Raw genomic sequence first — 16320 nt, 5'->3', positions numbered from 1 at the left:
ATAGCTGCCCGAACCCGGATTGGTGCTTGGGTTTTTCACATCTAGTCCAAGTTAAGCCCGGTATCTCCTGAGCACAAGTTTTTAAATCCAGGCTTCCCCTGTCCAGATAAGATACTGCCCTGTTGGTTTTGGAATTGGTTTGCCGTAAATGAAATCATTTGCAGATTTTTTATTTGAAAAAGGACTGATGTTAAAGAAAGCCAAAAGTAGAGGAAAAAAAGAAAAGAAAAAAAAACCATAAAACCATAGCCACAGAGCAGTAAGTAATGCCTATCAAATAGTGGTCAAAGCACTTAGGAGTCAAGATCTAAGCCTCTCAAATGGTGGTCAAAGCACTCAAGAGTCAAGACATTTTGCTTTTTTTAATCAGATGCTGATTTTGCAGGATATATAAGATGCTTTTTGCAATCAATGTTGGCTTGGAGTGTTTACTTAGGGTGTTTGCTTTTTGCAGCCGACAACTTGTGTTTCCTTGGAATGTTGAGTGGTGGCCGCAGGCTTCGAGTGTTAGAGAACTGGAGGTGCGGCAACCGGTAGTACTGCTTGTGTTTGTTTAACAATAGGATATAAAATTAGGGTTCGTTTCGATGTTGGGTGTATTGTATTCATATTTTCTTTCTTTTTTTTAACTTTTAAAAAAAAAGGGCATGGATATGAGTTTTGGGTTTTTGATACAATGCCTAGATCTGGCCCGGACCCAGAAATGTTCGGGTATTGAATTTTAATACCTAGAACCGTATTTTCTGTATATAAGGTTCGGGTAAAATCCAGACTAGATTGGCCGGGTCCGGACCAGATCCAATCTGAGTCCGGACGGGTTTTATTGCTACCCTAGTCTGCAGTTGCTGCAGCAACAACTACAACATCTTTTTTATTCCAGACTTATTTTAGTTCCTCTGCAATCAAGTTCTTTTGTTATCTCTACAAGTCTGTTGCTGTAACATTCTATTAATAAAACTTGAGCTTTTTGGTCACTACAATCATGCATATAATCAGAGTACAATGTGATCTAAAATATAATTAATTTATTAAAATTAAACTTAAACAGATGCTTGTGTAAAATGTAACTAAAAATGCAAAAAAAAAAAAAGACATCATTTACTTTATAAGTAATATTGGTTTACGTCTAAAAATGCCATGATAACTCTCATTTCATAGAGTTATCAGCTACTTATGTACTTAATTGAATTCCTTCAAAATTAGTTAGTTTCACTCTATATAAGTTATGGATGAGTAGAAAACCTAACCTATCTCATCTACGGTCATGAGGGTCTGCAGTTTATGCGTATAACCCCACTCATAAGTTTAGAAAATTGGGAGCTAAGAGTAAAAAGTGTATCTTTATTAGATACTCAGAGCACAACAAACGATATGTGTTTATTAGTGAATATACACGTAGAATTGTGATTGAACTGGAATCACGGGATGTTAATTTTTTAGAAAATGAATTTCCTAGCATTGGAGAAGTTGATAAAGATTTTCAATGGTATGAATTGGAAGATCCAAATGATGTTATCACTTCTAACATCAGTGCTAGTACTAGTACGGGCCCTTTGGGGTTATTATTTTGAGTGAGAGCGAAACGATGGATACTTCGATTCCAATTGGGGAATTAACTCGAAAGAGTAGTTGTATGCCAATTCCTTATTATTGTTTTGGGATTAAGGGATAAGCTTTTATGATTGCTTTACATGATGGTAATGAGCCAAATACTTTTAATGAAGCTCTCACATTGTTTGCTAGGTATTTATGGATGAAAGCAATGGAAGAAGAGATAGAGTCTATAAAAGTCAATCAGTTCTGAGACTTAATTGATCTTCTGCCTAACCGTAGAGCTATCGAAAACAAATGAGTTCTCCGAATAAAGCATAAGGTAGATGGGATAATCAAGATATATAAAACAATATTAGTCGCTAAAGGTTATAACCAAAAGGAGGGCGTAGGCTGTAAAGAGACCTTTTCTCCTATAATAAGGTTTGCTTCTATATGATTGATCTTGGCTATCTTTGCACATCTAGATTCCATCAAGCTGTAGTTTCTTATGGCTTCAGGATGGTTGAAGAAGACCATTGTGTGTACATTAAGAGGTTTGAAGACGTTTTTGCTATATTATCTTTATAAGTGGACAATATATCGTTGGCTGCGAACAGTAAAGAGTTTATCAAAACTGTTAAAGATTTGTTATACTCAAATTTTGACAAGAAAAATATGGGCAAAGCAACTTATATCTTAAAAGTCAAAATTTACAAGGATAACTTAAAGAAACTTCCGGCACTGTCACAAAAACCTTACATTTAAGAAAATCCTTGAAAGATTCAACATGATTGATTGTAAGTCGATAGATACCTTAATAGCCAAAAGACAATTTCTTAGTCTCAATATGTGCCCCAAGACTCCTCAAGAAAAATAAAGAATGGCTACAATTCCTTACGCAAATGCCATTGGAAGTCTCAAGTATGCAATGATCTGTACAAAGCCTGATGTCAATTACGTTGTAAGACTGTGAGTAGATACCAGTCTAATCTTAGTTAAAAGCATTGGAGTGTTGTCAAGAGGATTTTAGCATATTTCAAATGCACTGCAAATTATCGTTTATGTTATCAAGGAGGTGGTTTGCGACTTGATCGATATTCAAGTGCCGATTGGGGTGGCGATCTGGATGAGCACAAATCGACCTCGGGATATGCATTCTTGCTAGAGATAGGAGCAATTACATGGAGAAGCAAACATGAACGGCTTTATTGAAGATGGAAGCCGAGTATGTTTCATGTTTTGCAGCAATGCAAGAAGCCATGTAGCTTAAGAGATTTATTGAAGGACTTAGAGATTAATATTAGTAATGCTAGTTTAATAACTATCTACTATGACAGTCAAGTTGCTATTTCTTTCTCTAAGGACGCAAAATACCATAACAAATCGAAATACATTGAGACTAAATACAATTTCATAAGAGACATTTTAGCGAAGAAGGAATTAGCCATACAATATATCTCTACGCACAACATGACGGCTGATTTACTTATCAAATCTTTAACGAGGGATGTTATCGCCTCTCATGTTAAATCATTTAGGCTACATAGATTGTAATTTTACATTGTTAAGATGTATTTATTTTTGTGAACATCTTTGGTACATGAATTGTTTTGAAATGCAATGATGTTTAAAGTTCTCTTATTTCAATTTATTTTATAAAATACATAATTACAAACATATGAGAGTATAACTTCAAATCATGACTAGCTTTCTTATACAAGCGGTCGCCTCGGTTGCTCTAGAAGCAAGTTGATATAGGACAAGTAAAAAATAAAGACTATTCTACAAATTTTGTTGCCTTGACTTAAAATCAAGATAAGATTGTAAACGATATTCCTTGTAGATTGACTATGATGTACCACACCATTATGGAGACCTGGTTAAAGCTAGATATGAGATCTTATTTTGGCACTAAAAAAGAGCGTTCATTTTAAAAACTTAGGTCGAATGCGATAGAAGATCAATTGGACTAAAATCTGAACAATAAATTATATTAATGAGACTTATGCCGTGAAATGGAAGATTCGCCATAGCGTGTGTATCATACCGCACGTGCTTGGTGACCAAAATGGAAAATAAAATAATAGCCCTAGTATTATTATAACTATCAACTATCTTCTTCCTAATTGTGTAATTTTCATATGACCTTCTATAACTTAACCCTAGTATTATTATGACTATCAACTATATTTTTAAGGTCTGAGACTGATGTCCGCTACTTTACCATGTTATCTGTGACCTTGACATGATTCGGTCTATGAAACATGACTAAGAAAGTGATTATTCTAAATTAATGGATATGAGTATGATAGTAAGATTTAATTTTTTTTTCTTTTTGTATGAATCATTGGTCCACCAATTTTTAATATATGTAGGATATTACAATTGTGAATATATAAAGAGATTGCGCAATTTTTGGCATACCTAAAGGATTTAGTATGCCTGGGTATTAAAATAAATTAAATTTAAAATACAATGAACATATGTTGAAATTCTATGGCATACGATTGCAATTGAGATATCTTTTGCCTGGGTTAGTGTTAATGCATATTACTGTAGATGTCAATGTGCAAGTGTACACAACAAATAATATAATAATGAGTATTCATATCGTCTCCATGGGGATTGGTGTTATAGGACTTACTATAATAATCTAAACAATACAATTTCAATCTAATTAAAATAAATAATTGATGAAATTGATGACCTAATGAAATTAAAAATGCAATAAACATGATGCAATAAGGAAAATCTAAAGTCAAACACAAAGATATACTCAATGAGAAATGGGTAGTTGAGTGCTTAAACTCATTTAATGGTATTGATTGTTTTTCAGTTATAGTATTGTTGCTACAACATCTTTTATAGCTCTGGGCAAAATCTCTCATGCATCCTCAACTGTCGTATGTTGGATATCTTATATAAATAAGCAACCTAACAGTAACCATTTATTATGCTAACATTAGATATTGTATTATGCATTCTAGATTTCAATTACCTTATAAGATGAATCTCTATGTCTAGTTCTTCATTAATCTTAGATTAAACATGACCCTATTCAAATTGAGATTAACTCGACTTCGGAAACCCAATCTAAAACCATATATTGTCTTGATTTGTTCCACTAAGTCAGACATTTTTTAGACTCTTTTTTAGCTAGTATCCATTAAATGGGTGGTTAACCGAAATAGAGATTTGCAATAAGTAAAATAAAAATAAAATTCTACAGCAGATTTCAAGCAACACACATATATAATTCAAATAACCATTAAGGTTGTAGAACACCCAACTACATTAATGTCTAGTTGATGATAGTCGATAAAACAGTAACAACACACGTTTTACCATCAAATACATTTTTAGAGAAAGATGAAAACAAGCAAATAAAAAGTAGAAATTGAGATTTTCTAAATTCAAGACGTCCCTCTCTTAGGTTTTTGTGATGTCTCCTTCTTTTTCAAAAATTCGTTGCCGTAGCTAAGGGTGGGCAATTTCAAATTCGGATGAATCCGATTAGATTTTGGATAATTCGAATTGGGAAAAAATCCATCCGAATTCAATCTGAACCTTAAATCAGATCAGATTTGGATTGGATGAATATTTCAGATTCGGATTGGATTCGGATAATTCGAATTTCAGATTATAGTTTGAGTTCAGATTAATTCGGGTTTGGGACTAGCGATATGTGTTGTTCATTGTTTCTTTATCCATTACTCTGCTATTTCGATGTCATCTCATCACATGCGAGTGAGAGATGTTGGATGGATGGGTCGCCCATGATGGGCTAACCCGACCCGACCTACATATATAGTTTTAGGAGTTTTAGAGAATCAACTTCCCCAACCTTAGCATATAATAATCCCTATCAAACATAGAAACTGGATTTCTCTTGCTTCTTTTCTTTCAATAGTGAACTAGAAAATTGGACAACCCAATTGAAAAGGCATATATATTGTAATTAAGAGGAGAATCTCCACATGTGATTTTCTTCTAACCATTAACGTGATCCAACATTTGATCATTCCACTGATTGATTTGTGAGAAATAAGGTATGCACTTGAATATTTTTTTCTTACTTTCCTTTACAACCTCAACCCACAACGGCATCTTAACTCTGATGACATAACAATGGCCAACAGTATGCACTTGACATCAACAATGGCATTTGTAAATCCCATTAGTTAATTCTTAAATTTTTTGAAATTTGAGTTGTTCTTATAAAATTGAGTTAAATTTACAATTGATTGCATTTTATTGGGAGGTATTAAGTTTTTATTGGCTAATCTTATTGTTGTGCAAATTTTGTTGAACTCGCAAGCGCACGAATCTATTGTAGTATAGACTAATGGTGACGAGTGTCGATCCCACGAGGAGGCGGATTTTAATTATATGTAGAATTAATTTTGTAAATGGGTGGTTGGAATTGTGATGGAAGTGATTTAAATTATCCTAAAATTGTAATTGAAATGGCAATAATAAATTATAAAATTGGAATTGCAATGGCGAGAATAAATTGAAGCGAAATCTATTGAAATGACGTACTTGGGTATCTGGATCCGTATCAACATGCATCATGGGCTAAATAATCCGTATTAATGCCAATTAAATCATGAGGGGGGAATCCACACCTTATGAACTACGCTCTAATCAATATGGTGCTAAGGGCTTATCGTGCCAAATAATAATAATCTTGTACTAGAGAGCCGGTGAAACCAAAGCGGTACTAGACAAGATTAGTATTATTTGTCGACGAGAAGTCAAAACATTCACAAAAACTAGAGGGGAAGAGAAAATAAATTTACCAAATAAAGCCCATGACAAATGTTGAGACTTCACCTTCAACCCAAGCTTGAAAGAAAATTAGACACTCATAATTGAACTAGGGGCAAAATGGGAATTTATTAAAATACGAAGAAAATACAAGATGGAGAGGGAATTACAGAAAATGGAGTCCAAAAATGGATTCAGAGATATCAAATTAGGGAGGAGAGGCCCCTTTTTTATAGATACATGGAGTAAATCATGGTCATCGGATTAAAAACAGTTTGGACGCTCAGGATTGCACCACGTCATCAGTCAACAGTCCACAGTTTGACCACGCGGATGAACAGTAACACGGTTTGGTTGAAAATAATCCTGTGTGATGCATGCACCGTATGCGAGATTTTTCGTTCACTGATATGCTGCAACGTCACCATCAACAGTATATAAGAATTTTAGTCCAACAGGATCGTGACACCTCATCAGTCAATGCCACATCATCGGTCCGTCTATGTGAACAGTGTCGTGAGCAGTAACGTAGACAGTACCGTACACGTGAATAGTACCGTACATGTGAACAGTGCTATTTTTCCTTTTATGCTCCTCCTAAGGTTTTCGACCGTCTTGAGTTCAAAAGTGATGTCCGTTTTGCCATCTGATCTTTCGTTTATTGTGGAATGACTATGATGCCCCTAAAATACATAAAATACTTAATTAAAATAAAACACATGTAATTAAATCACAAGAAGGTTTAAATACATAAAAAGTAAAGGGTTGGTAAGTAAGACTTGAAAATGTAAAATGACGGTTTTCTCCTTTATAAAATATGGCATTTTTCTAACACTCAAACACACCCCCCTCAACCCAGGCTTATTTGCTAGGTCTCCTAGGCAAAATAAAGGCGAAAACCAAATTCAAATTCAAAATGATTTTTTTAATTTTTAGAAACCCCTCGGGTTTATTTCCATCAGATTAATGGTAGGCCATCCAAATAAAAGTATAAGCATTATCTCCAGTCTAAAGCAACATCACACCTACATCAACCATCCACATGAATTAGCCCAGTAGACTTTGTTATACCTACTTTCAAGAATGACATGTCAAACCCCAAAATCTCACTGGAAGTAGTGACACTCTCACAAATAAATTAAACCCAATAAAAATAGTCACTCCAATGAATGGTAATTGAGAGAGAAAATAATAAAGAAGTGATATCACATGCTCTCACCAAGATGAAATAAATATGCCCTCAGCTTAGAAATAATACGATCTCAAGTCAAATAAAATGTTAGTCAACCCACTTTATTTATCTTTTTTTTTTAATTATGCATCACTACATCTTTTTAGTCCATATAACTAGCTTCTACTTCGGACTATAGTTCCCTAAAATCAAGGACTTTTATTAGGACGTAACGTAGGCTAGGGACATGGTTAACAAAGAAGGGAAATAAGGAAAAGAAAGTGTATGTTTGAGAAAAATGCAGAGATTTTTTTTTTTTGGAAGTTGCAAGATGGATTTCACCTATTATTGTTATTTTTATTCTTTTGAAACAACAACTTTTGTTTTGTTTTGTTTTCTCTTTTTTTTTTGCTTTTATTTGGCATAACTTCACTGAACAAAATAATTATTTATATTTTTCTCAAACATAAATAGGTGATGGACCTTATAAGACATCGGGTAATACTCCAAATCGGAGTGGGTCAAGATGATAAGTTGACAAAGAAAAGGTTTTTTTTTTTTTAAAGGCTCAAAAGGGTTAACTATGGATATATCACAAAAGGGATGGCTAGAAAGGCTCAAACGGGACAAAGATGGCATTTCCATCGTCTTTTAGGGCTCTAAATAATCATCCATATCTACTAGTTAGATGGGCCTCCCAATGTAACAACACACATTTTTTTTTATTTTACAATTTTTTTTAAGGGTTAACTCAAAAGCAATTTAGAGATCGTGTGTAAAATAATAAACTGCTAAGCTGTATAAAGAGTGGGCAAAAAGGTTATTCTCCAAGAAAAATAATAGGCTAAAAAACTCACTTGGTACTTATTATGACATGTTCATTCCTTCAAGCAACTCACATTTGTCTCCGACATCAACATGTAGAGTAGCAAACATAACGTAACATCACTTAAGACCAAAGATAATACAAATACTAAAATTTGAAATTAATCATGTCATCCAATGTTAAAACAAATCACACAATTTTTTTTTTAAAACAACATTCTTTCCCCCAACCTATTCTAAACATGAAAGGAAAATATGCATGCAGAAATGTGAAAATGATGCAAAAAAACTAATTAGAAAAAGTACACTTAAAATGATAGAAAAAGAAAATGGTTTTTTTTTTACTAAGAAGATGTGTTTCTAGAGGCACTACACTCCATATTCAGCCATCTTCGACTCAAAAGTTGGAAAATGTATATTTATAGAGGAGAAATTAAAAAGAAAAAAAATAAACATAAACACTTAAAATTAGTAAAAACTTAACCAAAATTCCACAATTGTCGACTATTCCCTCCCCCCAACCAGAATGAAACATTGTCTTCAATGTTTGAAATGAAAGAAGTAGAGTTTAGAAGACATCACCTGGGTGGTGCAACACAGAAGAAAATATTTACAGGCGGAGAGTTAAATCTAATTTGTACTTCTTACTGCGGTTACTGTTACCATCATTATTTGGACGCTCCAACACAAAGGTCCAGGGATTTGGCTCTGGTCTATAAGCTTGTAACAGATCAAGTAGCTCATTAGCAGTGTGAGCACAAATAAAGAGTTTTTTCACATTAGCGGGAATGAAATAGTTTTTTATTGCATGGTTAAGAAGTGCGATAAAGCCATCATAAAAGTTATTGACATTTAACAAACCGATGGGTTTCTAGTGGATGTGTAGATGGGCCCAAGATGCTAGTGTGATAAGTGCCTCTAGTGTTGCAAGATCTCCTGGAAGGAAAATAAAAGCATCAGCATGATTAAGCATTTCAGTTATTCTTTCTTGCATACCTGAGACGACTAACTCTTCTCCAGTTGATGAGTCAGACGAACTGCCCAATGGTTTTAGGACTCTTGGGATGATGCCTAACACTTGACTTCCTTTGACAAAAGCTGCTTCAGAGATCATTTTTGATAACCCTCGGTTACCTCCTCCATACACCAAGTGTAATTTTCTTTCTGCTATACTTCGACCAAGATCGATGGCTGCCTTAACGAACTCTTTATGTTTTCCATAAGTAAATCCAGAAAGCACACAAATGTTCTTGAATTGTCTATTTGGAGTAGCTGCCATTGTGATACTTCTCAAAAAACAACTTGTGAGTGCTTAACAAAAAAAATCACATTTAAGAGTCTTTGTGACAGTGGGTCACAGTTGTGTATGAGGTAACATGTCAGTGTCAAATAACGCATAAAGCACGTGGCTCGCGAGTCAAAAAGGAAACAGTAAAAAGGAAAAAGCAAACATTAATAAGGAAAAAGCAAACAGTAATAAAATTATTAAAGACAATAATGCACTCAATAAAACAATAATGAAATAAAATAACAGTAAAGTGAAAGGATATTTACAGGTAGTTGCGACTGTGGCTCACATCTTCCTCTGGTTTTACGTCCAGAAACGGCTTGAACGCCCTCTATGGGTCGAGGATAGGCTTCCTATCCAGTTTTCTTATAAACTGGCAAACATGGTCGTTTATAGTCAGATTCCCGAGACTATATCGTGCATGCTCTTTCTGGAATAATGGCCATAACTGGAGAATCGCTCCTTGCACATATCCACTGGGATGCGTTTCAAGAGACAAAAGAATATCATCCAATGACTCCTTATTCAAGCCATCCCTAATGAATTGAATCTTATCTTCCCTGTTTTCAGACACCATTCCTAAAGAACATGGGTTTTTATTGCAACTCATTCTGGCACACTTATGACAAGCAATAGAAATTCTTCGAGCTCGTCGTTTTCTTGCATAATTTCCTTTACCACAACCAGGCATGTATGCAATAAATTTTGGAGGTAACTCACCTGCCGATCGTACTTTAGCCTCGATTAACCAACGGATGTCAGCAGGTATGTTATTCCTCATGAGTAATCGCATGCGTTCGAACCGAGCTTTATAGATCGTAAGGAGGGCATTCTGAGGAAGTGAAGGGAATCGCTTGTGAAGTTTCGCTAGAATCTCGTTTCTGTCCATACCTTCGCCTCAGAATATCAGTTATTATGGGAAACTGAAGTAACCGACTTGATTGTCACGGAGTACCGTTATCCGCCACTTCACCGGGGTAACAAACTAAAGCACACAAATAGAAAAACAAATAAAAACACACAATTAAAATCGTCCTCTTATTGAATTTACCTCAAGCTCCAACTGGATGTCGTAAACACTTCTCTCAATGTCTCTGAGTTGGCGTTCTAAACCCTTAACATAGGCTACTAACTCTGGTGGTTGTAGAGCCCAAATGCGATGTGTTTTACAAAATTGAATCTGCCTTTTGAGATGAGTTTTGACACGTTGAAGTGGTTTAAGAATGTTCAGGAGGAACGGTCTAAGTATGAGACTCATGATTAACAATGATAAGAGAAAACTTAATAGTTAAACAAACACACTTATGCAAAAAATAATTTCAATTAGTAAAAGAATAATATAAAGAGAAAAAAAATCAAATCAACGAAAAGAAAAGAAAAAAAAATCAATTCAATTCTGGTGGGTCACTCAAATTTTTTTCGGTGTCTTCTCCATGTGGTTGGTACTCTAGATATGGCTTTAATCTTTGACCATTAACTTTAAACGTGACATCGTTCTTTGGGTCCTTAATTTCAATTGCCCCATGTGGAAAAACAGTATGTACAATAAATGGGCCAGACCAACGAGAGCGTAACTTACCTGGGAATAGGTGCAAGCGAGAATTGAATAAAAGCACTTTCTGACCTGGAGTGAACGATTTTCTCATAACGTGCTTGTCATGGAAGACTTTCATTCGTTGCTTGTAAATCTTGGCATTTTCGTATGCATCATTGCGAATTTCTTCAAGTTCTGCCAGTTGTAATCTTTTTTCTGAGCTAGCTTGCTGCATGTCAAAGTTGAATTTCTTGATGGCCCAATACGCACGATGCTCAAGTTCCACAGGTAGGTGGCAAGCTTTTCTATACACTAGCCTGTAGGGTGACATCCCAATTGGGGTCTTGAAAGCCGTTCTATATGCCCATAATGCATCATCAAGTCTTAATGACCGATTTTTTCTGTCCGGTCTCACCGTCTTTTCTAATATGTGCTTTATTTCTCGATTGGAGATCTCAACTTGGCCACTGGTTTGCGGATGATACGGAGTCGCCACTTTGTGTATGATTGAATACTTTGTCAAAAGAGCTTTGAATGCTTTGTTACAAAAGTGGGCACCACCATCACTGATTATTGCTCGAGGGAATGCAAAGCGTGAAACAATGTTGCTTTTCAAAAATCCTATCACCACCTTGTGATCATTGGTTCTGCATGGAATTGCTTATACCCATTTTGATACGTAGTCAACAGCAACCAATATGTATTGGTGGCCAAAAGAAGAGGGAAATGGTCCCATAAAGTCGATACCCCATACGTCAAAAATCTCAACCACTAAAATTGGATTTAGTGGCATCATGTTCCTTCGTGTAATGCTTCCCATTCGTTGACACCTATCACATGAAGAACAGAAAGTGTAAGCGTCTCGAAATATAAATGGCCAATAGAAACCACATTGTAAAACTTTAGTCGCTGTTTTCTTAGCATTGAAATGGCCTCCACAAGCTTGTTCATGGCAGAATGAAAGAATATTCTGAATTTCATTTTCTGGGACACATCGTCTAACAATTTGGTCTGCACAATACTTGAACAAATACGGGTCATCCCAAAAGAAATTCTTTATCTCTGCAAAGAATTTAGCCTTATCTTGCTTGGTCCAATGCTCTGGAAGTTTACCTGTAACAAGATAATTAACTATATCAGCATACCAAGGTAATACTTCCACATTCATTAATTGTTCGTCTGGAAATGACTCATTCAATGGTAATGATTCTGTAATTGTGTCAAAATGGAGACGAGAGAGGTGGTCCGCCACAACATTCTCTGTGCCTTTCTTATCTTTGAATTCTAAGTCAAACTCCTGCAAAAGTAACACCCAACGAATTAGTCTGGCTTTTGCATCTTTCTTTGTGAGAAGATATTTAAGAGCAGCATGATCTGTGAGTATAATTATTTTACAACCAATGAGATAAGATCGAAATTTCTCTAATGCGAACACTACTGCTAGTATTTCTTTTTCAGTAGTTGAATAGTTCAACTGTGCATCATTCAATGTCATACTAGCATAGTAAATAACATGGGGAATTCGATCAACTTTTTATCCTAATACTGCTCCTACTGCATAATCAGATGCATCACACATGAGCTCAAATGGTAAGCTCCAGTTTGGGGGCTGAATGATGGGTGATGATGTCAATAACTGCTTTAATTTGTCAAACGCTACAAGACATGAATCATTAAAGATAAAAGGTACATCCTTAGCAAGTAAATTGCATAAGGGTCTAGAAACTTTGCTAAAATCTTTAATGAAACGTCTATAAAAACCAGCATGCCCAAGGAAAGATCTTACTTCTCTGACTGTTTTGGGTGGAGGAAGATTAAAAATGAGATCCACCTTGGCTTTGTCAACCTCAATACCTTTGCTCGAAATGATGTGATCGAGAACAATACCTTGTTTTACCATAAAATGACATTTCTCCCAATTTAAGACCAAGTTCTTCTCGATACATCTCTGCAAAACTAGTGTTAGATGATGTAAACATTGATCAAACGAATCACCAAAGACAGAAAAGTCATCCATAAAGACTTCAAGGAATCGTTCAACCATATCAGAAAAAATACTCAATATGCGTCGTTGAAATGTAGCAGGTGCATTACATAATCCAAATGGCATCCTCCTATATACAAAAGTGCCAAAAAGGCAAGTGAAAGTAGTTTTCTCTTGATCTTTTGGTGCTATGGGAATCTGATTATATCCTGAGTAACCATCTAGAAAGTAATAAAATTCATGGCCTGCTAATCTATCAAGCATTTGATCAATAAATGGTAAAGGAAAATGGTCTTTACGTGTGACAGAATTCAACTTCCTATAATCAATGCATACACGTCATCTTGTAGTCACTCTAGTGGGTATCAATTCATTATCAGCATTGGTAACTACAGTGACTCCTGACTTTTTGGGGACAACTTGCACAGGACTGACCCATGAACTATCAGAAATGGGGTAAATGATACCTGCGTCTAATAGTTTAAGGACTTCAGTTCTAACAACTTCTTTCATATTAGGATTTAACCGACGTTGCATCTCCCTAGTAGTTTTAGCATTTTCATCAAGGTGAATGTCATGCATGCAGTCTACTGGATTTATACCTTTTATGTCTGCTATGGTCCATCCTAATGCTCCTTTGTGCTCTTTTAAAACATCCAACAACTTACCTTTTTGTTCGTCATTTAGGGATGATGATATGATTACCGGCAGAGTACTTTCTTCTCCCAAAAATGCATATTCCAGAGTGTTGGGTAATGGTTTGAGCTCGAGTTTTGGTGGTGATTCTGATGATGGTATGAGTTTCTTCTCTGATGGTGCTAGTTGCTCAACTCTTGACTTCCATTTATTAGTGTCCATAGATGGTGGTGAGTCAAGCAGGGTGTTGACCTCATCGACCGATCTGTCAATATCAAAATCCAAACCAAAGTGAGTTAAACATGTTTGTAAAGGATCATCACTAAGGTTTGAAACAAAAGTATCATTAACTAATGCTTCAATTAAATCCATATCAACAATTCCATCATCTGCACTGTGAGGTTGTTTGGCAATGTTGAACATGTTCAGCTCCATAGTCATGTTGCCGAAGGACAACTGCATATTTCCAATCCTGCATTGAATGTGAGCATACGCAGTTGCCAAGAAAGGTCAGCCTAGAATAATGGGGCTATGCTTCCTTGAATCCTGTATTGGTTGAGTGTCAATTACAATGAAATCAAAGAGAAAATAAAACTTGTCTACCTGGATAAGCACGTCCTCCGCAATACCACAAGGTATTTTTGTGGACCAATCTGCAAGTTGTAACACCATTGGAGTTGGGTGTAATTCTCCAAGTCCAAGTTTCACAAATTCTGAATAAGGCAACAAATTTACACTAGCTCCTAAATCCAACAAAGCATTCTCAATTGTGTGGTTCCCTATGCTACATGAAATAGTAGGGGAGCTTGGGTCTTTGCATTTTAAAGGAATTTTATGTTGGAGGATAGAACTAACGTTTTCTGTTAAAAATGCCTTCTTTTGAACATGCATATTTCTCTTTTTAGTACAAAGGTCTTTAAGAAACTTGGCATAAGATGGAACTTGTTTAATAGCATCAAGTAAAGGGATGTTAACACTTACCTGTTTGAAGATTTCAAGAATCTCACCTGTGGATTTTTCCTTTTTGCCTTTAGCTAACCTCTGAGGAAATGGAGCTTTCGGAACGTATTCTCGTAAGTTATTTTCGTCTTTCTCCTCCGGTGATGATTCCTCAACATTCACAGGTACAATTTGATTTTCTTTTGTCACCGGCATCTCCACTTTGTTGTCGACTTCTTTTCCTTTTCTCAAGGTCATGACTACTTTGACTTCTCCATGCTGCTGTGGTGAACTGGTACTTGCTTCATGTACTCCTTTAGGATTAGACACTGGTTGACTTGGAAACTTGCCTTTCTCAACAGTCATTGCCAAGGTCTGAACTGAAGAAGCAAGTTGTCCCACCATCTTCTCGAGGCTTGAAACTGATTGAGCTTGTGATTTGAAGCTCGCTCTCAATTCATTTCGTAGTCCATCAATGGTGCGGTTCTGTTGCTCAATCGTGGAGTGAGTAACATTCCTGAAATTCTGGAATGCATCCTCCCATGGTCTGGGTTGAGAGTGGTTCTGGTTCTGATTGTATGGTCTGAATGGTGGTTGAGAGGCTTGAAGAATTTGAGAAATTTGTTGTATTGGTGGAGCTGGAGCTGTTGGTCCATTCTGTTGGAATCCTTGAGACCATGAAAAATTGGGGTGGTCTCTCCATCCAGGGTTATATGTGTTGGAGTATGGGTTGTAATTTGATGGCTTTCTCATTACACCTATGGCATTGGCTTGATCTGAGTATGAGTCATGGTCATGTGGCTCTGTTGATTTAGCAGTCGATAACGATGCTATTTGTCGAGCAAGACCTTCAACCATCTCCTTGACTTCTTTGATTCCCGAAGTTGACTCGCCAATTTGAACCTCATTCACTCCTTTAATTCTTCTAGTAGTCCTGAGTGATCGACTCCATTGTTGGGAATTATCTGCTTGTCGCTGGAAGAATTCCCAAATCTCTGATGCACTTTTTGACATTAGCTCTCCTCCACTCGTTGCCATTAGCCATTCTTGCACATTCGGTAATAATCCCTCCAAAAAGTATTGGCATTGGTGTCATTTCTCATACCCATGATGTGGACACTTCAAGAGTAGCCCATTGAATCGCTCCCATATTTCGAAAAATTGCTCGTCCTCTCTCTGTGTAAACTCTGAAATTTCCCTGCGAATAGCATTGGTTTTATGCACTAGGAAATATTTATTCAAAAATTTAGTTACCATTTGTTCCCATGATGCAATGCTATTGGTAGGCAATGTATTAAGTCATGAACGAGCTCTATCTTTTAAAGAAAATGGGAATAATATGAGTTTAACATCATCATCTGAAAAATTCTCGTATTTAAAAGTTTGACAAATAGCATGAAAATCATTCAAATGATTATATGGGTCCTCATTTTCTAAGCCATAGAATGTGGGGAGACAATTTAGCACACTGGGTTTTAATTCAAAACTCCTAGCAGCTACATTTGGGTATCTTATGCATGATGTGCTCAAATTAGCTAAGGGACTAAAATAGTCCTTAAATGGCCTCTCCTGTGGTGCTTGTAAATCCATTTTATTTTTAACGTTCTTGTGCGTGCGAAGTGTTTTTTCTAGTTCAAGAT

The 16320-nt window shown here is 35.9% G+C and overlaps 1 non-coding gene across 1 annotated transcript; it reads left to right on the top strand.

The window, feature by feature from the left end:
* Positions 1–15782: 15782 nt before the first annotated feature.
* On the top strand, positions 15783–15886 carry LOC112101286. Its single transcript, XR_002907413.1, has one exon. It is a non-coding gene; the product is annotated as a small nucleolar RNA R71 (small nucleolar RNA).
* Positions 15887–16320: the final 434 nt, after the last annotated feature.

Source organism: Citrus clementina, unplaced genomic scaffold, assembly GCF_000493195.1.
Source record: "Citrus clementina cultivar Clemenules unplaced genomic scaffold, Citrus_clementina_v1.0 scaffold_2, whole genome shotgun sequence".
Lineage (NCBI taxonomy): Eukaryota > Viridiplantae > Streptophyta > Magnoliopsida > Sapindales > Rutaceae > Citrus > Citrus x clementina.
This window is presented reverse-complemented; position numbering and strand designations above follow the sequence as displayed.